The sequence below is a fragment of the Dipodomys merriami genome, unplaced genomic scaffold (genome assembly GCF_024711535.1).
Source record: "Dipodomys merriami isolate MVZ:Mamm:240054 unplaced genomic scaffold, mDipMer1.0.p SCAF_57, whole genome shotgun sequence".
NCBI lineage: Eukaryota > Metazoa > Chordata > Mammalia > Rodentia > Heteromyidae > Dipodomys > Dipodomys merriami.
The window spans coordinates 5,833,751-5,851,530 of record NW_027206146.1 but is presented as its reverse complement, the minus strand read 5'-3'; positions in this window follow the sequence as shown (position 1 = coordinate 5,851,530).

Sequence of the window (17,780 nt, the reverse complement as noted above, 5' to 3'; positions counted from 1 at the left end):
ATTCCTGACACACAGTATTAGTGTTCTCCCATGCCAATTGTTTGAGAATGATTTGTGATCCCTCAGAAGGAGGGAACATTCTTGTAATAGCTTCCTCCAACCTAGCTATGAATTCCTCTATGGTTCCCCAGGCCGTTGCTTAATTCCTGATAAAACAGTGGTCTTTCCTTCCCCTGATGGTAACTTTTTCCAGGCCATAACAGCAAGCTTAGTGATGGTTTCTAAAATCTCCTTTGAGAGTTTAAGTTGTTTTTTAACGTCTGCATAATCCTCCTGACCAGTTAACATGGAGACTGTAGGCTTAGGGCCTGAAGCAGTGAATAATCACCGTTGCACCTCTCCTTTAACAAGGTCCTCATATTCTGTTCTCCATAATATGTATTGCCCCAAGGTTAGCACCGATTTTGCAGTTTGATACCAATCATAAGGAGTTAGCCAATTACTTGCTATGGAATCAAGGATTGTTAAAGTAAAAGGGGCAGAAGGACCCATAGTTTTTACTGCTGTTTGTAATTCTTTTTGCAGTTTTAAGGATAATGGCTCCCACTGAGGTGCGCCATAGTCTAGGTCAATAACAGGGAAAGTGAACGTAGTATCACCAAGCTTTTTTGCCTCTAACATGGCTGCTTGAAAGCCTGTGGGTGGAAGTGTGGGCATTTTCACTTTTTCAGTATTAATGTCCCAGTCTCCATCCAAATCTATAAGTGGTTTTTCCTCATTATCTAAGTTTGTAGCTTTCATTGTTGTGCCGTAGTTTGGGCACTGATTGGAACTCTTTAACTCAAAGGTTTCCTCCACTGTGGAAAATGCTTCCTCGGCTAAGCATTCTAGCTCAGTCTTCTCCTCCATCAGATATCTTATCTGAGTCCATAGTGAATAGGCTGTCATAGGGACTGCTGCTGAGCCATGAGCTTGGTAGAACTCTTTTATCCCTCGTCCTACCTTTTTCTAATCTTGTAAAGAAAGGCTTCCTTCCTCCGGGAACCAAGGATTAGTTTGTAACACAAAATCATAAAATTCTCCCACTGCTGCTGTGGAGGCTTTAATGCCTCGTGCTTTTAGCATATGTTTTAAAATAGAGACAAACATATCCTTACTCTTAGAACTCTTAGAAGATGAGCTCCCCATGATTCATTCGTTATCTTTCCCAGCCACAGCTGAGGGGCCTGCAGCACCCCAACGAGTATTAGACTAACTATTCCAGGTGTAAAGAAAAGAGAAAGATATTTACCTCCCAAGGTTCCTTGGCTGAAGAGACTCCTTTGTGCCCCCCCCCCCCCGTTGGGCGCCACCTGCCGTGGACCAGCTCTGTTGGGACTACAGAGGACACCTAGTGGAGGAACTGGAATAGGTGGGGAGATGGCAAACAGACAACTCACACACAAGAGGAGTGAATGTTGAGTGCGATTTATTGCAGAGGATAACAAGCTCTTATAGCAAAAGTCTCCATGAGAAAGGGCAAAAGGTTACACAATCTTGCTGCAAGGCTTCGTTCTTGGGTGGTAACCAGCTGGTCGCCTGATCTTGTTTTTTGGATGATGAGGTATGATGATAGGCACTTGTTTTCGGCTTTACCTCTATTTTTAAGAAATACAATTGGTTTTGATGTTTATCACCTATTAACCATTAACCAGAGCATATGGGCAAGGTACTGAACAGAAAGGCATGAACTCTAGTACTTCATAGTTACTTTTGTTTAGTTTTGTACTTTATACGTGTCAAATCTTTTCTAAGCAATTGTGCTTCTTTGCCATTTTTTAGAGGGTCCCCAAAATGTGGCCAAAAATCATGATATTCAGTATACTTAGTTAAATCTGGCCATATATCAAATTTAAGCTCATAGTGTCTTTTCTGTAACCCTTTCACATAATCATTTACTCTTCTCCATAGAGGCCTTAACTGTCTCATAAGATCTTTCTTGTTCCTTCTTTAATAGTAAGCACCAAGGAGGCCTAGATCTAGCAAGTCTCTCAGTAAATGAAAGAGAGTAACAGGAAGTTCTTTTTCCTAAGTAATTTACCCAACGGTTGCCATCCTTATCATACACACCTGTAAAAGGCTATGGATCTGGGGGAAGTCTTTGGGGTCCTCTAGATAATGGAGGATCCCACCATTTTCCTCTGATAAGCCATTGCCACCTTTCATCTACCAACCTTTTAGGAATCTTATTTAGCTTTTGGTCTAAATATCCCCCTACATCTTTTTTATCTACAGGATATCTATATGAATCTATTGTATATGCTTTAGGATTAAAGGAAAGTCTCCAATAGCCATACACTCTTTCTGCTCTAGCCGTGCCTACAGCTTCTTGTAAATCTCTTACAAATAATTTCTTTTGTTGAAGTGTCGTTATGAAACCCCCAATACTTTTATATTTATTTATGACTTGTCTACTAGCCTCCATAAGAGGGGCTTTCAGGGTAGCACTTAACTCTGGTGAGTTAGTCATATTCTCAAGACACTCATCAGGTGATGGAGTCATCAACACTTTTAAGAAAGAGCCTTGAATAAGGGAACGTTGAGCATGAGTAAGTACAATAAGCAGCAGGAACAGTAAAAGATTAATAGGCACTCCTATACAGCAAAGAAAAAAAAACAGGAACAAAACACATCTTTCCCAGGGGCTTGCCAGCCTTTTCCAGGAGGTAGGCCTCTTTGAAGCCCCATTCTCAGATCTGAAAGCAGGTTTCCCATGCTAAGCAGACTCCACCAGAGTAGGCGTGGCAGTTTGTATCTCCTGTGGAGGCATCACACTAATGCCCAGTAAACAAGGCCATCCAGGCATCAGGTGACAGTGACTGGTGTCCACTGGGAGTAGCCTTGTCACCCCAAGCCTGCTATACATTGGTGGCTGGGCACTGGCAGCCTATCCAAGATGCCAGACTGCCTCTGGAGACTGTTCCCTGTGAGCAGGATTACGAAACTCTCAACCTTGACAAGCACGTGAGGTAAGAAGAGGTCAGAAGGATTCATTATCCTCTTTACACCAGCTTTACTGTATTTCCTGCTACACATGCTGTGATTTGAAATGGAGTTGCAACAATACTTTCATCAGGGAACATAGAAACCTAAATGTTTCCTAGAATGACTTTATCTACAATACCCTTAAAACCCCAAACAATTTTTTTTGTTTGGTCGTGAGGCTTGAACTCCGGGCCTGGGCACTGTCCCTCAGCTCTTTAGCTCAAGCTAGCACTCTACCAACTGAGCCACAGAGCCACTTCTGGTTTTCTATTGGTTCATTGGAGATGAGAGTCTCATAGCCTTTCCTGCCTGGGCTGGCTTTGAACCATGACCCTCACATTTCAGCCTCCTGAGTAGCTAGGATTACAGGCATGAGCCACCAGCACCCAGCTACTCTAATATTTTTTACTGATAATTTAGAGAGAGTTCTACAGATAATCTTTTATTTATCTATGTACTTTTGTCTGTCCTGTGGCTTGAATAAAGGCCAGACCATTGTCCCTGATCATTTATGCCCAAGGCTAGGACTCTCATGTCATGAGCCAAACTCTACTTCCACCTTTTTGGGTAGTTTATGAGAGATAAAAATCTCATATAATGGTGCTGAGAAGGTGGCTCCGTGGTAGAGCGCATGCCTTGCATGTATGAGGACCTGGGTTCGATTCCTCAGCACCACATAAGCAAAAAGAAAAAAAGCCAGAAGTGGTGCTGTGGCTCAAGTGGTAGAGCGTTAGCCTTGAGCTGAAGAGCTGAGAGACAGAGCCCAGGCCCAGAGTTCAGGCCCCACGACCGGACCCAAAAATAAAAATAAATAGAAATAGAAATAAATTTTTAAAATCTCATATACTTTCCTACTCGGGTTGGATACTGAACCTAATCATGCTTGGGAGTAGCTTCCTGAGTAGATAGGATGTTAAGTGAGAACCACTGGCACAACCTACAGATGTCTTTTTTGTTTGTTGGGTTTTTTTGGAAAGACAATTGAGAGATTTTTATTTAGATTTTTTTTTAATTGTGAAAATACCGTATAGAGGGGTTCCAATTAAATGGGCAAGTTAATGCATACATTTCTTTTCAAGCATTGTTGCTCCTCCAGACTGGAGAGACCTTGGGATCCCACCTCGGCCCGGGGGAGGGGCAAGGGGGGGGGAGGACCCGGGCGCAGTTGAGGGCAGGACACGCAGCAGAGGAGAAACCCCCTTACCGGCGACCGCCCGCCCCGCACCCGAGCGCCCCCGCCGGCCTTCACCTTCATTGCGCCCCGGCGGCTTTCCCAGGAGCCCCTGACTCGCACTTGCTTTAGACTCCTTGATCTATGTTTCAAGATGGGTCCAGTGGGTAGCCGACATCGCCGCCCACCCCGTGCACTCGCTCCGCCCAATCCCCTCCCCGCCGCGGGAGGGAGAAAGAAAGGGGTGCGTGGCTCGACGACCCCCCCCCCCCCGTCCGCCCCGCCCCCGGACCCCCACGAGAGCGGGAGCCGGGGAGTGGAGGAGGGGCGGCCCGGATGCCAGGCGAAATGTAACACCCGGGGGGCCTGAGGTTCCCCGGCAACCCGCCCACACCCCCCCCCCCCCCGCGAGAGGGGTGGGGGGAGACGGCAACGAAAGGGGGACCCCCGAGCCACCTTCCCTGCCAGGCCTTCCCAGCCGTCCCGGAGCCGGTTGCCTGGCACCACCATGGTGGCCCCACTGGCCCAACGCCCCGACACCCCCTCCTGCCGGAGGAGGGGGGAGGGCGGGGGACACAGGAGCGGGTGGAGGGGTCGGGAGGAACGGGGAGCCAGAAAGATCCGGGAAGACCACCAGCACGGCCGGACTCGCGCCACCTGGTTGAATCCTCTGGGCTGACTGCAGGGACCCGACCTGTTTACCTCTTAACGGTTTCAGGCCCTCTTGAACTCTCTCTTCAAAGTTCTTTTCAACTTTCTCTTAAGGTACTTGTTGGCTATGGATCTCCTCGGTCTCCTGCCGTATTTAGCCTTAGAGTTTACCACACGCTTTGGGCTGCATTCCCAAGCAACCCGACTCCAGGAAGACCCTGCCCAGTGCGCCTGGGACCTCTACCATCCTTTCCCATCCCCCATCCCCCCACTTCACACACACACACACCCACCCCCCTCCCCAACCACAGTTGTAAAATTTGTTTTTTTAATTTTTATTTATTTTTTATTATGAAAATTCTGTACAGAGGGGTTACAATTACATAGGCAAGATAATGAGTACATTTTTAACAAGCCTTGTAGCCTCCTCCTTTGTTTCCCCTTCCCAGCCTCCCCCCGCCCCCCCATCCAATCCTCCACCACCCACCAAAGTTGTAAACTTCGTTTTCAACATGACAACTTGTACTTCTCATTGTTCCAATGGCTCCACCTGTATCCTTATTTAAAGGACTTGTTTTTCCCCTTCCCCTCCACAGATTATAGCGACATCAAATACAGTGAAAGCAGGGGTTATACAGTGGGGGAGGGACATACAAAGCAACAAAGAAATCATCTTATATGTTAGAAACAATTGCATGAAAGCAAAAACATTTGAATGCTTACCTTGGGGTTCATTTCACCTAACATCAACTTTTCTGAACTTTTCTGCTTGACTCAGACATATACTAGTTATTGCAAATAAAGGAAACCATGGGACCTATGTTTCTTTGGGCCTGGCTTACTTCACTTCATATAATTTTTCCCAAGTCTTTCCATTTCCTAACTAATGCGGCAATGTCATTCTTTCTGATGGAGGCATAGAATTCCATTGTGTATAGATACCACATTTTCTTGATCCATTCATCTACTGAGGTTCCATATCTTATATCCTATCAGTTTTTTGAAATGACAGGAGTTAGTGTTGCAGTCTTCCCTGTCATCATTTTAATTGCCATTATAATCTTCATTGTTGTGATAGAGGTGATGTAGAGGGGATTACCATTGCATAAGTTAGGCCATGTGTACACTTTTGCTTTGTCACTTGTGAGGTTTCAGGGCCTAGGTTCTGTCCCTGAGATGTGGGGCTCAAGGGTGGCACTCTACCAGTTTTTCCACAGCACCACTTCACTTCCTTCAATATATTTCTTTGAGTACAATGTCACCCCTTGTCTTTCCCTGTTTTCTCATCCTGTCACCACACATAAGTTGTATACTTCCTATCCACATAGTGTCTACTGCGTACCACTGCTGCATTGGTTCATCCCATAATTGTCATAATTGACAAACTGTCCAGACAGCAGATGATTTTGCTCATCCAACCTCAATGGAAAAGTTTCAGTACTGCCAGATATGATGCTCTGGACACCATAGATACATTTTGAACATGGTAATGGTTGCTTTAAAATTTCTCCATGATAAAAACATTCATCATTTACTTATACTGAATCTGTTGCATCGTGGCGTTCCTGGGTCGATTGAAGTGCTCCTGTATTTTCCTCACTTCTACTCCTGTGATCACTGCATAGGGGAAATGTGTGATATGAAGCCTCTTTTGAATCGTAGTCTCCTGTTCCATTGCCCCAGTGTTTTATCCTAGTGCAAGATTCATTTCTGCAGTTACTTTGTGTCACTTTTTTATTTGCCCCCATAAAATACACTTGTATTCCATTCTTTTGATCACACTATATTGATCCCATTTGATTTCAAAGCCATGCTAAGATAATCACAGGCTAAATACAATGCTTAATCGAGTTTGTAGGATGTGTGTGAAAACATGTTCACAACTTATATATTTGCCACTTTCCTCCTTTGAAGCTTATTTTGATTCTTTACCCAGTAATTCCCCCTCTTTGGAATTTCTTTTCCAGAAGAGTTGAAACTGAACACTTAATACGGTCCTAAGGAAATTTTTTCTGGTAATGGAGTTTGAACTACCTCACATTTCTAGTGAACTAAGGATAAAATGTGTTTTGAAATACAATTTTTGTACTGAGAACTGTTGGCTCATGTCTGCAGTCCTACCTACTAGGAATGTGAGATCTGAGGATGGCAATTAAAGCAAAACATGGCAGGACAGTCTGCAAGACTTAATTCTCAAATAAACCTGCATGAAGATGGAGGTAGAATTGTTAGCCTTGAACAACAAGAAACCTCAGGGATAGCTTTTAGGATGTGAGATGAAACCCCAGGAATTCGTGAACACACACACACACACACACACACACACACACACATACTACAATCTGATGACCTAGAAAAATCCTTATACTGTGCAAATTTCAGTGTAACACAGGCCCACAGTTCTCCTAGCAAAGGCACTAGGACCCATGGTGTGAGCCAGGATTTCCCTTCTATAATCTCATCCATTTCTGTCCTTTAAGATCCTCAGGAGCCCTTGGGACTCCATTCCACAAGAGCCAACCCTGGGACTGAAACTGATTTACATCTTCCTCATATGCTTCCTGAAGAACAATTTACAACAGATCAATAATCTAATGCACTGATTTTTCATTCTGGTATCAACTGTCTGGCTGCTCTATGCATCAGACATTACAATGCCATTCACAATGTTCTCGGGTGAATCAATATGGGGGCTTTTCCTCATAGCCCAGCTGTGCATCAGTGTCATGGGGAACTCCCTGCTCTCCATGCTCTATCTGTTCATGTTTGGATTCCAACGTCATCTGAACAAGCTCATCGATGCTATCTTCATGCACCTGACAGTGGACAACATCCTGAACCTCACCTTCACAATGTTGCCAGACATCATGGCATCCTTCCAAGTTCATCATTTTCTGAAGATGTGGGCTGCAAGGTGGTAGTGTACCTCTTCAGATTCACCCAGGCACTTTCCATCAGCACCACCTTGCTCCAGTGTGTGTGGCTTAAATCTAAGTCTTCAGTGTGGATTTTCCCTTCTTTCCTCTTCTTCTGGGTTGTCAATAACACTCATTAAGGTTATGAAACCCAAAAGCAATTTTACTCTTGCAAGTTCTGGATTTTCCAATGTATATTGTCATACTCAGCAGATAGAAGACAATAGATTATGGTATTGCATCTCTATCTTCTTATTTTGAGATCTTGTGTTTTTAATCCTCATGATCATCACCAGCCTCTATATGGTTACCCTCCTGTACCGACACCACAAGACAACCCAGCACCTCCATAGTCCCAGGCTTGTCTCACAGCCAGCTCCTGAGAACAAAGCCACACACATCATCCTGCTGTTGGTCAGCTGTTTCATGTTCTTCTATTGCTCCAACAACATCATGGACTTTTATTACTTTTTCACACCAGTGAAAATTCCAACACTGGAAGTGATCGTTTGTATTTTATCATCAGGCTACCTAGTCATGTCCTTTTTTTCCTTACTAAGAATAATAAAAGTTTTTCAAATGTACACTCTCCCTTTTATTGATGGGAAGTACCAGTTGTCATAAAGCATTCAATTGCTAATTAGACAGCCAAAATTTTTGCTCAAAAGCAGTGAAGTTCCTAGTAATGTACATGGGAAATAAAACTGTGTGTTTAAATTGTGTGTATTGAGCACTTGAAGTCTTATTCAACTTCAGACATGCTGTAATTCTTAAACATTGAGGGAGTATGTTTTCTCAAACATTTTATATTTATATCCCCTGTTGTTGCTGTATTTCAGTTTGGTGCCATAGTATTGCATATACATTTATTTGAATTAGGGAAGGGAAGGGAAACAAGAGAATGGTGAGATAAAGGACATGGGTTGAGCCAATGCAACAGCAATATATAGAAGACTGTGTTGGAAATGATCTGTACAAATTTTGAGGGGTGAGGAGGTAAGAGGGAAGGGGATAGAAAGTAGGAGAAAAAGGAGGGAAAGTATAACAAATTTGTCAAAAAATGTATTTATTACCTTACTGATGTAACTATAACCACTCTGTACATTACCTTGAAAAAATGCACATGTTGGGTTTTTTTTTTTTTTTGTCGGTGGTGAGGCCAGAACTCCGGGCCTGGGCTCTGTCCCTCAGCTCTTCACCTCAAGGATAGCGCTCTACTACTTGAACCACAGTGCTACTTCCTGTATTTTCTGCTTATGTGGTGCTGAGGAAGCAATCTCTGGACCTCATGCATGCAAGGCAAGCACTCTACAACTAAGCCACGTTCCAAGTCCTTGACAATATTTTTTTAAGTTTTTTTTCTCGTTTTGGTCATTTCATGGGGCTTGAACTCTGACCCTGGACGCTGGCCCTCAGCTCTTCAGCTCAAGGCGAGCACTCTACCACTTGAGCCACAGGGCTACTTCTGGTTTTCTGGTGGATAATTGGAGATTAGAGTCTCACAGCCTTTCTTACCTGGGCTGGCTTTGAACCTTGATCCTCAGATCTCAGCCTCCTGAGTAGCTAGGGTTACAGGCATGAGCCACCAGTGCCCAGCTCAAAAAAAAGTTTCATATTGCTTAGTTACTTAAACTATTATTGGTGGGGGACAGGAAATGTGGCTTAGTGGTAGATTGCTTGCCTAGCATGCATGAAGCCCTGGGCTCAATTCCTCAGAACCACATACACAGAAAAAGCCAGAAGTAGTATAGTGACTCAAGTGGTAGAGTGCTAGCCTTGAGCCAAAGAAGCTCAGGAACAAGCCAGGCATTGGTGGCTCTTGCCTATAATCCTTCCTACTCAGGAGGCTGAGATCTAAGGATCCAAGGTCAAAGCCAGTCCAGGCAGGAATCTCCGTGAGACTCATCTCCAATAAACCACTCAGAAAATCGTAAGTGGGGCTGTGGCTCAAGTGGTAGAGTGCTTGCTGAGAGCTAAAGAGCTTAGGAACAGTGTCCAGGCCCTGAGTTCAAGACCCAGAACTGGCCCTCCCCCAAAAAAAGATTATTGGTGGGATAAAAGAAATACATTTCCTGTACAGTATAAAAGTTAAAAATAATTTCTGATTTTTAATAAAGACACAACTAGACAGTGTATTTCACCTTGCTTTCCCTTCCTAATAACAGTGCTGTTTGTTATATGGAATTTTATTAAATCACTCTAAGAATGCTGGTTCTCCAATGACAGAGCAGCATCTAGCCACAGAGGAAACAGCATGTGGCCAAAGGACACAGCCAGAGCCAGGCACAGGTGGCTCATGCCCATAATCCTAGCTTGTCAGAAGGCACCTTGCTTCTCAGGCACCCTGGGAAGAAAACTTAGTGAACCCTTACTTCTACTAATCACAAGAAAAGCCAGAAATAGTGCTAGGGCTCAAGTGGTAGAGTACTAGCCTTGAGCAAAAGAAGCCCAGGAACAGTGCCCAGGCCCTGAGTTCAAGCCCCAGGTCAGGCAAAAAAAAAAAGTGGATCTTGCAGCCAATGACAAAGAAAATTGTAGCCAGTGACAAAGCAGGATTCAACCATTGACAATCAGAATGCAGTCAACGCAGAGACATGTATATACCATGACACATATTCTTCCATCTTGTGATCTCCATTGTGGAGAAATCTGTGGGGAACACAGGTAGCAAAGATGGCCCTGAGAGGAAGTTGAGTGGGCAGAGCCGGATTTGTTTAGGTTCAGTGTGTAAACAACTCATGGAAGCTTAGGTGCATGATAAGGTATGGCCTTTCAGTGATTGGTTGGTTGCATTTCCTCCCCTTCCACGCAGTCTTTTGCTTTAAAAGGGGGATACTCCCTGTTAATAAATGAGTTCCTGCTTGGTTTGACTCCCCACTGGGTCTGATTGTCTCCTGGGCTAAGGGAGGCTGGGGAACCGGCTAGGGGCCTCACTTCACACTTACCTCTCCTAGGACCCCATCCCTCCAAAGACAGACGAAGACCCAACATCTGGCGCCCAACGTGGGGCACAAAAGGAAAAGGTACTGGCCAAGGCTAAGCAGTCTTTCGGGGTAAGTGAAACCCTAAGTATGGGTAATGCTATATCACAAAAGAAGGAGGAGGAGGCAACATTAGGCCTAAAAAGGGTACAGGAGGACTTGAAAAGTGAGAAGAAAAAGGAACAGGTCAAATTCAACCAGGAACGCACTATCTGTGCATGCAGGGGCAGAGGCAGCTACTTAGGTGCCCCTGTTGGTCCTAGGCCCCCTCCCTATTCCCCTGATTGGAAGGGAGGTACGGTGCCCTACAAGACCTGCGAGAGGGACTTGCAAGACCCAGACCCCTACCACATGGAGGGGCCATGGGCTGGGAAAGTAACCTACTCAGAGACCTCCTCTAAAAAGGAAGGGCCACCCAAGAGCCCAGACTCTTGGCCACAGGATTCGCATCCCCAAGCATATCCGGGGCTAACAGGCCCTTGGAATGGTATCCATGGAATGCTAAGGATCTTAAAGAGCTCTGCCAGGCAATGGCAGAGGATGGCCCAAACTCTCCCTGGGCCACAACACATACAGGAAAAAGGACTAAACATTCACAAGCACATTTTCTTCAGTGCTTTGCCACCTTGGGTCTACTAGCACAAGTTAAAACCTATAATGGACCCTGTTTTGTCAGTAAAGCAATGTCAGAGTTTTTTGACAAATGGCATATTAATCATACTATAGGAATTCCCTATAATCCCCAAGGCCAAGCAATTATAAAAAGAAATCACCAATGTCTTAAGGAGCAATTAAAACAAAAAGGGGGAGTTAGCCCCCTATATACAGTTAACATTTTCAATTTTTCAAAAGAGGCAACTGACTGAGGACAACTAAACCCTAAGCCCCAAGTGAAAGTCAGGTGGAAGGACCCCCTGACACAACAATGGAGAGGACCTGACCCCCTAGTTACCATGGACAGGGGATTTGGATGCATTTTTCCCATAGGGGAGACAGCCCCCAGTTGCATTCCTGCCAGGAACCTTAAGTTTTTACCCATTTCCTCTATACAGGAGGATGCCTAAGGATAAACTAACCATTCCCCAAGGCCAACCAGCCCTTGAGAAGCTCTTGTGTTCTTTAACAATTGCAGATGGTGATACTCTAGCTGATGGCTGTCCTGACCCTCCCAGTCCCAGCAATGGCTACAGAATCCACTTCAACCTCAACAGGTGACCTGGGCAGTGATCAGCACTGGCAATGCAGAAATCATCAATAACATCACAAGAGAAGCTGTCCCTTCAACCTGGTGGCCTGACCTTCATTTTGATCACCACCCTATGTCATTACCTCTGGACTGTTTAAAACATATTTTTGTAGGAGCTATCTATTTTAATGTTGCCTGTTCTAATTGTTCTTTTACTAATTGCTTGTACAACCACCTTTTGTTATGCGTCCTGTCAATATGTCTAAAACCTGCTCTAGAATAAGCCCCACCTCTGGACTCAAAGTGGCAAAGACTGCTATGCCATCCCTAAAGTTAAAGGGCTAATGACATATCTTGGCCTGGGAATGCTTTTGCTGATGGTTTTTCTATGCCTTCCTTGCATTATACGTGCACTGCAAAACTCTTATGAGCAGCCAGTGACATAAGATCACGCTCCAAGTAAATAAATTTCCCCCGAGAGGAACCACAGCCAGAGACGGGTAAGAGGAGGTGCCAGTCTGACCAACCTAAGACAGGGCCTTCAGCTTTGCTCTGAAGAAGTTCCCGATGACAGGTAAGACAGACAAGGCGATCTACCCAACCTAAGACAGGTGGGTTCGCTTCTTTAAACAAAGAGGGGGGGTTGGGAGCTGACAGTAAAGCTTAAAGGTCATCTTGACCCTTGTGCTCGCTTGAAGGCACGTACAAGGAACTGGCTTACTTGAAAGACACCAGGTGCCCGGGATTGCTTTGCTATGTCTGCAGTTTGTTTTAAATTTTACAGCTTGAGACATTTCTAACTCTAATTATGGTGGGGTTGGTGTTTATTATTGTGCTAGGTGGAGATGAGAGGTAACTGGGACGGGCTCTTATGCACAAGGGCCCTCCTTCCCCCCAGACTTGCCTCCAACCCCCTGCGTGGCCAAATGTAATCCTGTTAAAATAACCTTTACAAAGGAGGGGGAAAAGATAACTAACTGGGAGGTGGATCTGCCATTAAAACAAAAAGGGTGAGTATGTGGGGAAATCAGTGGGGAACACAAGTAGCAAAGATGGCCCAGAGAGGAAGTTGAGTGGGCAGAGCCGGATTTAAGTTCAGTGTGTATGCAACTCATGGAAGCATAGGTGCATGATAAGGTGTGGCCTTTCAGTGATTGGTTGGTTCCATTTCATCCCCTCCCAAACAGTCTTTTGCTTTAAAAAGGGGATGCTCCCTGTCAATAAATGAGTTCCTGCTTGGTCTGATTGTCCCCTGGGGTAAGGGAGGCTGGGGAATGGGCAAGCGGCTACACTTCACACTTACCTCCCTCTGGACCCCATCTGTCCAAAGACGGACGAAGACCCAACACTCCATGACTCTACTCTGTGACAAGCAGTGTGGCAAAGGCACAATGGAGATCAGTGTTCTGATTTAGACAACCTGATTTAGGAAACCTTCCAAAACAGGGCTGTGGAGAGAGTAAGTCCCTGCAGGTCCCGTCGTCCATCACCACTGGACTTTCTGGAGAAGTGTCATGAGGAAGAGGGGTGCTGTTCAGTCTGGAGCACACTGGACATTGGGTATTATATTCTATTCTATATTTTGGTCAGAGACCAGGACTGGAACTCAGTATCTGATGCTTTCAGTCATTATCTGATGCTCCACAAGTCCCCTATCCCTCCACTGGACACTCAACCTAGTTTGAAGTCTACTCCCCCTGTTATCCTTCCTGTTCAAGGTTGCTATACTCAGTTGGCTCTCCAGATAGTATGAATTAATCCTTGATTATAGTTTAGACCTTAATATTTACTGTTTGTGTGTGTTTAGCCAATTTGGATCTTTGGAGTGAAATACATTTGATTATCATGTGTGAGCTTTACATTTCCTTACTGTTTTCTATTTTACTTGACACTGACAGTGTTCTTACCATGCTTTGATAGCAGGGAAATTCTGTTTTCATCACCTGAGTTCCCAAGAGTCTCTGCTCTGTTATGAAAATGTTGGAGGAGCCTCTTCATTAAGGGTTTGAGGGGTTTTGTTTGAGTTTCCTTTCTCATTGTGCTGGTCCTGGGGCTGGAAGGGAAGACCAAGTTTGTGTGCCTGAGCTTTTGCACATGACCTATATAATAATTTTTAAATTTTATTTTATTGTAAAGATGTTGTACACAGGGGTTACAGTTACATGAGTAAGGTAATGAGTAAATTTCTTGTTGAGCATTGTTGTAATAATTATTTTAAATTATAGTCACTTAAAAAATAAAATAAACAGGCTGGGAATGTGGCTTAGTGATAGAGTGCTTGCCTGGCATGCATAAAGCCCTGGGTTCCATTCCTCAGTACCACATACACAGAAAAAGCTGCAAGTGGCACTGTGACTCAAGTAGTACAGCTCTAGCCTTGGGCATACAGAGTCTTGGGGACAGTGCCCAGGCCCTGAGTTCAAACCTAGGACAGGCAAAAATTTGAAAAATAATAAAATAGTCTTTCTCATAAAAAAAACAAAGCCAGACACGTTCATAACTGAAGACCGTATAAGCTTTCAGAAGGAACAAACATCAGTGCTTCTCAGACTACAAAGGGGACCACCTAGACAAGTATGTTACTACACAATGGGAAGAAAGATGACATTGATCAAGCATCTTTGTATTCTTATACTGCCTTGTGGAAAGGCAACTCCTCTATACAACTACTTAAAGATTTAAAAAAAAAACTAAATAAATAAAACAAATATGCACAAATCAACAATACTTCACATAAAGAGATAAGATCTGAAATCAAACCTTAACATTAACTGCACCCCTCAAAAACACTTTTGAAAAAGAACAGAAGGAATATGATCATATCAATACATGCACAAAAACCCTTTAACAAAATTCAAGAAGACTTCATTTTTTTTATGTCATCATGGGGCGGAACTCTAGGCTGGAGCTCTGTCCCTCAGCTCTTCATCTCAAGGCTAGTGCCCTACAACTTGAGCCATAGTGCCACTTCCAGCTTTTTCTCCTTATGTAGTGCTGAGAAATCAAACACCAGGGCCTCATGCATGTGAGGCAAGCACTCTACCACTGAGCCACCTTCCCAGCCCAGCAAGACTTCATTTACAAACCTCTGAAGGGATTAGGAAGACAGTGGGACATGCCTCAACTTCACAAAGCTTATGTATAATAAATCTATAGTTCACACTGTCCTAAATGGGGAAAATTGAAAGAAGTCTGCATAAGAAAGGAAGGTGAGGGAACTCAGCGATCTCCACTCTGATGCTATGAATATGGACTTGATCTTTCTCCCTCTATTTCACTGAGAAGTTTGATGAGTACCAGTATTAAACTTGAAAAGTCTTGCAAGATTTCAGACATGAATCCCCTCATTCCTGGGCTTTTCCTTTTTGGAAAACTGCTGATTATTTCTTCAGTCTCATTGCATATTATTCGTCTGTTTGACTGGTTTATAATTTCCTGGTGCAATTTTAGCAATTTGTATACATTTCTAATTGATTTTCCATCTTATTTGAATATAGGTTTTGAAAGTATTTCCTCATAATCTTTTGGATTTCTTGGGTGTTTTTTGCAATGTTTCTATTAGCATTTCTAATTTGGTTAATTTGAGACTCGTCTTCACTGATATAAGTAGTGGTCTGTTAAGTTTATTGATTTTTTTTTTCAAATGTCACCTTTTGGTTTATTGATTTTATGCAAGAGTTCTTTTTTTGCCAGACCTGGGGCTTGACTCAGGGCCTGAGCAGTGTCCCTAAGCTTCTTTTGCTCAAGGATAGCACTCCACCACTTGAGCCACAGCACCACTTCCCCCTTTGTTTGTTTATGTGGTGCTGAGGAATTGAATCCAGGGTTTTATGCATGCTAGGCAAGCACTCCACCACTAAGTGACATTCCCAGCCCATATGTACAGTTCTTTTAGTCTCTAGTTTATTTATTTCTCCCCTATATTTTTATCATGGGGTCTGAACTCTGGGTGTGGGTGCTGTCCTTCAGCTTTTCAGCTCAACGTTGGGGCTCTATCACTTGAGCCACAGCACCATTTTTGGCTTTTTCTGCTTATATGGTGCTGAGAACCAAACCCAGGGCCTCATGCAAGCAAGGCAAGCACTCTACCCCTGAGCCACTTTCCCAGACCCCCTATTCTTTACTGTTTCTCTCCATCTGGTAGTTTGGTGTTTGGTTTGTTCCTGTTTTTAAGCACCATTAGTTGCATCATGAGGTCATTCATTTGTACTGTTTCTCTGTTCTATATTTGCACAATTTGTGCTATGAAGTTTCCTCACAATACTGATTTTGTAGTATCCTTAAGGCCCAGGTGTGATGTGTTTTCATTTTCATTGTTTTTCTTCATTTAAAAATAGTTTCTTGTTCTTGAAGTGTAAAGGTTTCACTTTGATGTGTAGAGATATTCTTCTGGGATCCTGACTGCTACAAAGTCTACAAGTCTCTGTTAGGTGGGTGTGATTCTGTCTGTTGAGACAGGAGATATATTCTGTTCTTATTTTGTTACCTAGTTTTTCAATGTGTATCCAGAGACTTTGAGAAAGGAAAACTTTCTAGCATATCTTATGTGATCGTTTATGACCCCTGTGCTGTGGGGTCCTGGAGTCCCCCAGCCCTGGTGCACCAAATGCTGTACTCTGCAGAGCCAGGACACAGGGTCACCCATGGTGGCAAAGCCCAGTTGGAAAGGCAGAGAGCATTCTTGGTTCTGCTCCAAGCTCAGGATACACCCACGTTGTAGGAACCAACTTTTAATAACCAGCTACATCCTGAATTTGCTTTCTAATGAGTTTGACTTGTATTATTCTAATCCATAACCATAATGTGTTCTCTAACTGATTCCTTCAGCACCTGAGAGACTGATTGGCTCTTCTGTAGGGACTTCAGATTGATGCCCTGTAAACAAGGCGGTCTAGACAGCAGGTGACACTGATTGATGGCCACTGGGAGAAGCCTCATCACCCTGATATGGTACATAGTTGAGGCTGGGCACTGGCAGCCTATCCAAAATGCCAGACTGCCTCCAGGAAGCTGTGCCCAGAGAATGAGCATTGCGAAGCTCTCAGCTTTGAGAAAGAACATGAGGTAGGAAAAAGTAAGAAGACCTCATCATCCTCTTACCCCAACCTTACAACATTGCCTGCTATACATTGAAACCGGGTAGCAATAATGTTTCCTGAATGGAACGTATAAACTTCAATGTTTTCTAGATTGACTTCATCTGCAGTTACCCAGGAAAGGGGTAAACTTTTTTCATTTATAAGGTATTGATTGAGCTACAAATGTGATTTATGTATGTATGTATACCTATATAGTTATTTGATTATCAATTGCCTGTCTTGTGACTTGAATCAGGGTCTGGACACTGTCCCTGAGTTTTTGTGCTCAAGGCTAAGACTCTGTCACATAAGTCACAGCTCCACTTCCAGCTTCTTTGGTAATTTATGAGAGATAAGAGTGTCACAGACTTTTGAAGTCTGTTGGCTTCATATCATAATCCTCATATCTAGCTTCCTGAGTACCTAGGATATAGGAGAGAGCCACTGATGCCAATTTACAGATGTTTTTTTTTTCTTTTCTTTCCTTATTTTTTTTTGTCAGTCATGGGGCTTGAACTCTGGGCTTGGCTACTGTCTCTAAGCTCCTCCACTCAAAGCAAGCACTCTACTACTTGAGCTACAGCACCACTTCAGGTGTCCTGGTAGTTAATTGGAGATAGGAGTCTCACAGTTCTGAGCTCTGAGGACCATCATTCTAAAACACTCAGAACAGGAAAGTCAGTGAGACTCTTAGCTCAATTATTCACAGAAAAAAAACTCTAAGTGGTTCTGTGGTAAAATGTTAGTGTTGAAGAAAATTCAGTTTCATGAAGGATCCTTTTCTTTTTCTTTTTTTGTTTTTGCCAATCATGGGCCTGAACTCCGGGACTAGGC